The sequence below is a fragment of the Mus musculus genome, chromosome 1, assembly GCF_000001635.26.
Source record: "Mus musculus strain C57BL/6J chromosome 1, GRCm38.p6 C57BL/6J".
Lineage (NCBI taxonomy): Eukaryota > Metazoa > Chordata > Mammalia > Rodentia > Muridae > Mus > Mus musculus.
In genome coordinates this window covers 195,294,536-195,303,494 of record NC_000067.6, presented here as the reverse complement: position 1 = coordinate 195,303,494, position 8,959 = coordinate 195,294,536, and positions in this window count along the sequence as shown.

The window sequence follows — 8,959 nt, the reverse complement described above, 5'->3', positions numbered from 1 at the left end:
TGGGTCTTTTTGTGGTTTAGGTATCAGAGTAATTGTGGCTTCATAGAATGAGTTGGGTAGAGTACCTTCTACTTCTATTTTGTGGAATAGTTTGTGAAGAACTGGGATTAGATCTTCTTTGAAGGTCTGGTAGAACTCTGCACTAAACCCATCTGGTCCTGGGCTTTTTTTGGTTGGGAGACTATTAATGATTGCTTCTATTTCTTTAGGGGATATGGGACTCTTTAGATCATTAAATTGATCGTGATTTAACTTTGGTACCTGGTATCTGTCTAGAAACTTGTCCATTTCATCCAGGTTCTCCAGTTTTGTTGAGTATAGCCTTTTGTAGAAGGATCTGATGGTGTTTTGGATTTCTTCAGGGTCTGTTGTTATGTCTCCCTTTTCATTTCTGATTTTGTTAATTAGAATGCTTTCCCTGTGCCCTTTAGTGAGTCTGGCTAAGGGTTTATCTATCTTGTTGATTTTCTCAAAGAACCAGCTCCTCGATTGGTTGATTCTTTGAATAGTTCTTCTTGTTTCCACTTGGTTGATTTTGCCCCTGATTTTGATTATTTCCTGCCATCTACTCCTCTTGGGTGAATCTGCTTCCTTTTGTTCTAGAGCTTTTAGGTGTGTTGTCAAGCTGCTAATGTGTGTTCTCTCTAGTATCTTTTTGGAGGCACTCAGAGCTATGAGTTTTCCTCTTAAAAATGCTTTCATTGTGTCCCATAAGTTTGGGTATGTTGTGGCTTCATTTTCATTAAACTCCAAAAAGTCCTTAATTTCTTTCTTTATTCCTTCCTTGACCAAGTCATCATTGAGAAGAGTGTTGTTCAGTTTCACGTGAATGTTGGCTTTCTATTATTTATTTTGTTATTGAAGATCAGCCTTAGTCCACAGTGATCTGATAGGATGCATGGGACAATTTCAATATTTTTGTATATGTTGAGGCTTGTTTTGTGACCAATTATGTGCTCAATTTTGGAGAAGGTACCATGAAGTGCTGAGAAGGTATATCCTTTTGTTTTAGGATAAAATGTTCTGTAGATATCTGTCAGCTCCATTTGTTTCATAACTTCTGTTGGTTTCACTGTGTCCCTATTTAGTTTCTGTTTCCATGATCTGTCCATTGGTGAAAGTGGTGTGTTGAAGTCTCCCACTATTATTGTGTGAGGTGCAATGTGTGCTTTGAGCTTTACTAAAGTTTCTTTAATGAATGTGGCTGCCCTTGTATTTGGAGCATAGATATTCAGAATTGAGAGTTCCTCTTGGAATATTTTACCTTTGATGAGTATGAAGTGCCCCTCCTTGTCTTTTTTGATGACTTTGAGTTGAAAGTCGATTTTATTAGATATTAGAATGGCTACTCCTGCTTGTTTCTTCATACCATTTGCTTTGAAAATTGTTTTCCAGCCTTTCATTCTGAGGTTTTGTCTATCTTTTTCTCTGAGATGAGTTTCCTGTAAGCAGCAAAATGTTGGGTCCTGTTTGTGTAGCCAATCTGTTAGTCTATGTCTTTTTATTGGGGAGTTTAGCCCACTGATATTAAGAGATATTAAGGAAAGGTAATTGTTGCTTCCTGTTATTTTTGTTGTTAAAGTTGGCGTTTTGTTCTTGTGGCTGTCTTCTTTTAAGTTTGTTGAGGAATTACCTTCTTGCTTATTCTAGGATGTGGTTTCTGTCCTTGTATTGGTTTTTTTCTGTTATTATCCTTTGAAGGGCTGGATTCATGGAAAGATAATGTGTGAATCTGGTTTTGTCGTGGAATTCTTTGGTTTCTCCATCTATGGTAATTGAGAGTTTGGCTGGGTATAGTAGCCTGGGCTGGAATTTGTGTTGTCGTAGTGTCTGTATAACATCTGTCCAGGCTCTTCTGGCTTTCATAGTCTCTGGTGAAAAGTCTGGTGTAATTCTAATAGGCTTGCCTTTATATGTTACTTGACCTTTTCCCCATACTGCTTTTAGTATTCTCTCTTTATTTAGTGCATTTGTTGTTCTGATTATTATGTGTTGGGAGGAATTTCTTTTCTGGTCCAGTCTATTTGGAGTTCTGTAGGCTCCTTGTATGTTCATGGGCATGTCATTCTTTAGGTTTGGGAAGTTTTCTTCTATAATTTTGTTGAAGATACTTGCCGGTCCTTTGAGTTGAAAATCTTCATTCTCATCTACTCCTATTATCCGTAGGTTTGGTCTTCTCATTGTGTCCTGGATTTCCTGAATGTTTTGAGTTAGGATCTTTTTGCATTTTCCATTTTCTTTGATTGTTGTGCCGATGTTCTCTATGGAATCTTCTGCACCTGAGATTCTCTCTTCCATCTCTTGTATTCTGTTGCTGATGCTCACATCTATGGTTCCAGATTTCTTTCCTAGGGTTTCTATCTCCAGCATTGCCTCACTTTGGGTTTTCTTTATTGTGTCTACTTCCCTTTTTAGGTCTTGGATGGTTTTATTCAATTCCATCACCTGTTTGGTTGTGTTTTCCTGCAATTCTTTAAGGGATTTTTGTGCTTCCTCTTTAATGTCTTCTAACTGTTTAGCAGTGATCTCCTGTATTTCTTTAAGTGAGTTATTAAGGTTCTTCTTGATGTCCTCTATCATCATCATGAGATATGCCTTTAAATCCGGGTCTAGCTTTCCGGGTGTGTTGGGGTGCCCTGGACTGGGTGAAGTGGGAGTGCTGGGTTCTGATGATGGTAAGTGGTCTTGGTTTCTGTTAGTAAGATTCTTACGTTTACCTTTCACCATCTGGTAATCTCTGGAGTTAGTTGTTATAGTTGTCTCTGTGTAGAGATTGTTCCTCTGGTGATTCTGTTACCCTCTATCAGCAGACCTGGGAGACTAGCTCTCTCCTCTGAGTTTCAGTGGTCAGTGCACTCTCCGCAGGCAAGCTCTCCTCTTACAGGGAAGGTGCACAGATATCTGGCGTTCGGACCTCCCTTCTGGCCAAAGATGAAGGCCCAAATCAGAACCTTTCCCAGAAGCTGTGTTGCTTTGGCCTGTCCCAGAAGCTGTTAGCTTCTGTGTGCACACTCTCACCTGTGCAGACTACTTTTTGGCAGAGTCTCGGAACCAAGATGGCTCCAGCCGTTCCTGAGGCAAAAGCCTCCTGGGCCGGGTGGACACCTGTCCTCTGGCCAGGGAGGTGGTCGGATGTCTGGAGCCTGAAAAGGGCACTGCCTCAGAAGCTCTGTGGCTCCCGCCTGTCCCAGAAGCTGTCAGCTTCTGTGTGCACACTCTCACCTATGCAGACTACTTTTCGGTGGAGTCCCGGAACCAAGATGGCTCCCACTGATCCTGAGGCAAAGGCCTCCCGTCGTTTTCAGTCTTTAATTTTAAAAGAAATATTGTTTCCTGGTGAATGAGTCTTTGAAGCACATTTTTCAGTAGCCTATTCCTAATGTGATCAGTACTCTAGCTGGAGGATAGGATGTGCAAACTTGTCCATTTACATGTATTTTGCATGACTGTCTTCCCACACAAAAGGGAATACTATGATCTGTACTTTAGATGCTGATTAAAGCATCTAGATAATATGTCATCTTCTTCAAATAGCCATAGAGCCTTTTGCCATCTCAAATAAATTTCATGTACCTTCTTAGGGTGAGGAAACAAGAATTTTCCCTTTTTTGGGTAAGGTTTTACATTTTTATTCTTTTTTATCATTATTTTTAAAGATTGATTGATTGATTGATTGATTGATTATGTACAGTATTACAAGGAGGCGGCATCAGATTCCATTACAGGTGGTTGTCAGCCACCTGGTGGATGCTGAGAATTGAACTCAGAACCTCTGGAAGGACAGTCAGTGCTCCTAACCTCTGAGCCATCTCTCCAGTGCACTTTATTCTTAAGATAATTTCCCACTAGTCTGGTAGTTCCTCAGAAAATTGGACATAGTACTACCGGACGATCCAGCAATACCTCTCCTGGGTATATACCCAGAAGATGCTCCAACATGTAATAAGGACACATCCTCCACTATGTTCATAACAGCCTAATTTATAATTGACAGAAGGTGGAAAGAACCCAGATGTCCCTCAACAGTGGAATGGATACAGAAAATGTGGTACATTTACACAATGGAGTACTACTCAGCAATTTAAAAAAATGAATTTATGAAATTCTTAGGCAAATGGGTGGATGTGGAGGATATCATCCTGAGTGAGGTAACCCAATCACAAAAGAACACATGATATATGCACTCGCTAATAAGTGGATATTAACCCAGAAACTTAGACTACCCAAGACACAATTTGCAAAACACATGAAGCTCAAGAAGAAGGAAGACCAAAGTGTGGATACTTTATTCCTTCTTAGAATGGAGAACAAAATACCCATGGAAGGAGTTACAGAGACAAAGTTCAGAGCTAAGACAGAAGAAAGGACCATCCAGAGACTGCCCCACCTGGGGATCCATCCCATTATACAACCACCAAACCAGACACTATTGCATATGCCAGCAAGATTTTGCTGACAGGACTCAGATATAGCTATCTCTTGTGAAGCTATGCCATTGTCTGGCAAATGCAGAAGTAGATGCTCACAGTCATCTATTGGATGGAACACAGGGACCCTAAAGAAGGAACTAGAGAAAATACCCAAGGAGCTGAAGGGGTCTGCAGCCCTGTAGGAGGAACAACAATATGAACTAACCAGTATCCCCAGAGCTCATGTCTCTAGCTGCATATGTAGCAGAGGATGGCCTAGTTGCCCATTATGGGAGGAGAGGCCCTTGGTCTTGCAAAGATTCTATGTCCCAGTATAGGGGAATGCCAGTGCCCGAAGTGGGAGTGGGTGGGTTGGGGAACAGGGAGGGAGGAGGGTATAGGGGATTTTTGGAGAGGAAATGAAGAAGTCATCTAATTAAAAGAAAAAGAAAAAGGATTGCAGACACCAAAGAAAACAAGGCAGTTAGAGGCATTTCATAGGTTTTTAATTAGATCCTGTATCCATGTTCTTGCCTTTGCTTCTCTAGAAGAGCTGTGATCTGAGGTAGATAAGTAAATAAACCTTTAACTTACACGTTTCTTTTGGCTACTGTGTTTGTTCCAGCAACAGAACCTAAGACATCTGGAAACTGTTATGTTGCCTTAGCTGGGATTCAGAATATCATAGAATACTAAAGCACTATAAGAAATTGATTTGAAAGTGAAAATGTGAGTGAGCATAGCCAGCATATAGACCATAGTGATGGCATGTGCATTGTTGCTGGATCTCACATTGGTACTATCTTTTTTTCTCAGCATTGCAATGTACTCTGAGCATATTTTAAATGCCATATGGAGAAGGATACTGTACATGAAAGGATAAAGGGGTTCAGATTATAACTACAGTATAAGGACCTTGAACTTTATGTGCAAAACCTCCATATAAATCAGAATTGAACAATAGTGAAAAAAATTGTATGATTAACCTTGATTACAGTAATGTCATCGAAGTCTATGAACACATAAATCACTCTAGCTAAAGGGTCTCACTATGTATTTTATCACAATAGAAGTTAAAAACTTTGAGTTTAAAATTACATACACACACACACACAAAGATACACACACACACACACACAAATCATTTCTGACCATCAGTTCTTCAAATATAGTGTCATTTTTCTATCAATGCATTTTGCTTCTTTTTTGGTGTATTTTTGAAACTGAGTTCGAGGCCAGCCTGGTTTACAGAGTGAGTTACAGGACAGCTAGGGCTATACAGAGAAACCCTGTCTCTAAAGAAAAAAAGAAAAGAAAAAGAAAAAAGAAACAAACAAACAAACAAACAAACAAACCAGCAGACCACTATTTACAAGTTACTCGTGTTTTGAGTACTTACTGGCACCATGCTGTTATTCAGTAGAGATACAACTTCTAGTTGGACAACAGCCTGACTTTTGAAGATTTAATGTCTTTAGTAAGTGTTGTCCATAGGAAAAAATGCCTATGTCCAGGATGTATAGAACCAAGACACCACTGAAATCTCAAAGAAAAATAATTGGGGATATTATGAGTCAGAGGTGCTGGATGACTTTTAGAAACCTGTGTCATCCAGAAGCAAAAAGAATGATGATTATATGAACTCATAGAGACCTTGGCAGCATGCACAAGACCTGCATAGGTTCAAATCATACAATATCTCAGAATATAGAAGGGGATGAGTAATCAAAATCCCACTCCTACAAAAGATTTTATTTGCAATTTATAATTGTTGCAAAAGAAATGTTTTCACATGAAGCTCAAGAAGGAAGACCAAAGTGTGGATACTTTGTTCCTTCTTAGAATGGGAAACAAAATACCCATGGAAGGAGTTACAGAGACAAAGTGCAGAGCTCAGAAGGAAGGAAGGACCATCCAAAGATTGCCCCATCTAGGGATACATCTCATAAACAACCACCAAACCCAGACACTATTGCATATGCCAGCAAGATTTTGCTGACAAAATCCTGATATAGCTATCTCTTGTGAGGCTATTTCAGTTCCTGGCAAATACAGAAGTAGATGCTCACAGTCATTTATTGAATGGAACACAGGGCTCCCAATGAAGGAGCTAGAGAAAGTACTCAAGGAGCTAAAGGAGTCTGCATTCCTATAGGAAGAACATCAATATGAACTAACCACTACCCCGTCCCCCCGCCCCCAGAGCTTGTGTCTCTAGTTGTGTATGTAGCAGAGGATGGCCTAGTCAGCCATAAATGGGATGAGAGGCCCTTGGTCTTGCAAAGTTTATATGCCCCAATACAGGGGAATTCCAGGGCCAGGAAGCAGGAGTGGGTGGGTTGGGGAGCAGGGCAGGGGAGGGTATAGGGGACTTTCGGGATAGAATTTGAAATGTAAATGAAGAAAATATATGATAAAAAAATTAAGAAGAGCTGAGTACTGCTCCACTGTGTAATGTACCACATTTTCTGTATCTGTATCATTCCTCTGTTGAAGGACTTCTGGGTTCTTTCCAGCTTCTGGCTATTATAAGTAAGGCTGCTATGAACATAGTGGAGCATGTGTCCTTGTTAAATGTTGGAGCATCTTTTGGGTATATTCCCAGGAGTGGTATAGCTGGGTGCTCAGGTAATACTATGTCCAATTTTCTGAGAATCCACAAGACTGATTTCCAGAGTGGTTTTACCAGCTTGCAATTCCAACAATGGAGGAGTGTTCCCCTTTTTCCACATCCTCCCCAGAATCTGCTTTCACCTGAGTTTTTGATTCTGAGTGGTGTGAGGTGGAATCTCAAGGTTGTTTTGATTTGCGTTTCCTTGATGACTAAGGATGTTGAACATTTCTTTAGGTGCTTCTCAGCCATTTTATATTCCTCAGTTGAGATTTCTTTCTTTAGCTCTGTACTCCATTTTTAATAGGGTTATTTGATTCTCTGGAGTCTAACTTCTTGGTTCTTTGTATATGTTGCATATTAGCCCTTGATAGGATGTAGGGTTGGTAAAGATCTTTTCCCAATGTGAAGGTTGCCATTTTGTATAGACAGTGTTCTTTTCCTTACAAAAGCTTTGCAATTTTATGAGGTCCCATTTGTTGATTGTTGGTTTCAGAGCATAAGCCACTGGTGTTCTATTCAGGAAAATTTCCCCTGTGCCCATATCCTCGAGGCTCTTCCACATTTTCCCTTCTATTAGATTCAGTGTTTCTGGTTTTATGTGGAGGTCCTTGATCCACTTGGACTTGAGCTTTGCACAAGGAGATAAGAATGGAACAATTTTCATTCTTCTACATGCTGACCTCCAGTATGTAGAAGCACCATTTGTTGAAAATGTTGTCTTTTTTCCACTGGATGATTTTAGCTCCTTTGCCAACAATCAAGTGACCATAGATGTGTGGCTTCATTTCTGGGTCTTCAATTCTGTTCCATTGATCTACCTGCCTGTCTCTGTACCAACACTATGCAGTTTTTATGACTGTTGCTCTGTAGTACAGCTTGAGATCATGGATGATGATTCCCTCAGAATTTCTTTTATTGTTGAAAATAACTTTCGATATCCTAAGATTTTTGTTATTCCAGATGAATTTGCACATTGCTCTTTCAAACTCTATGACAAATTGAGTTGGAATTTTGATAGGGATTGCATTGAATCTGTGGGTTGCTTTCAGCAAGATGACCATTTTTATTATATTAATCCTGCCAATCCACAAGCATTGAAGATCTTTTCATCTTCTGAGATCTTCTTCAATTTCTTTTTTCAAAGACTTGAAGTTCTTATCATGAAGATGTTTCACTTGCTTTGTTAGAATCACACCACATATTTTAAATTATTTGTGACTATTGTGAAGGGTGTCAATTCCCTAATTTTTTCTCATCCTGTTTATCCTTTGAGTACAGAAATACTACTGACTTGTTTGGGTTAATTTTATATCCAGCAACTGTGATAAAGTTGATTATCAAGTTTAAGAATTCTCTGGTGGAGTGTTTGGGGTCATTTAAGTATACTATCATATCATCTGCAAATAGTGATAGCTTGACTTCTTCCTTTCCAATTTTTATCCCTTTGACCTCCTTATGTTAATTGCTCTGGCTTGAACTTCAACTACTATATTGAAAAAGTAGGAGAAAGTGGACAGCCTTGCCTAGTCCCTTATTTTAGTGGGATTGCTTCAAGTTTTTTTCCATTTAGTTTGATGTTGGCTACTGGTTTGCTGTATATTGCTTTTTACTATATTTAGATGTTGGCCTTGAATTCTTTATCTTTCCAAGACGTTTATCATGAAGGGGTTGGAATGGATTGAATCCATTGCTAAGAGTGGGGTGCTAAAGTCTCCCACTATTAATGTATGAGGTGCAATGTGTGCTTTGAGCTTATTAAAATTTCTTTTTTGAATGTGGGTGCCCTTGCATTTGGAACATAGGTGTTCAGAATTGAGAGTTTATCTTGGTAGATTTTTCCTTTGATAAGTAAGAAGTGTCCTTCCTTATCTTTTTTGATAATATTGGTTGAAAGTTGATTTCATTCTATATTAGAATGGCTACTCCAGCTTGTTGT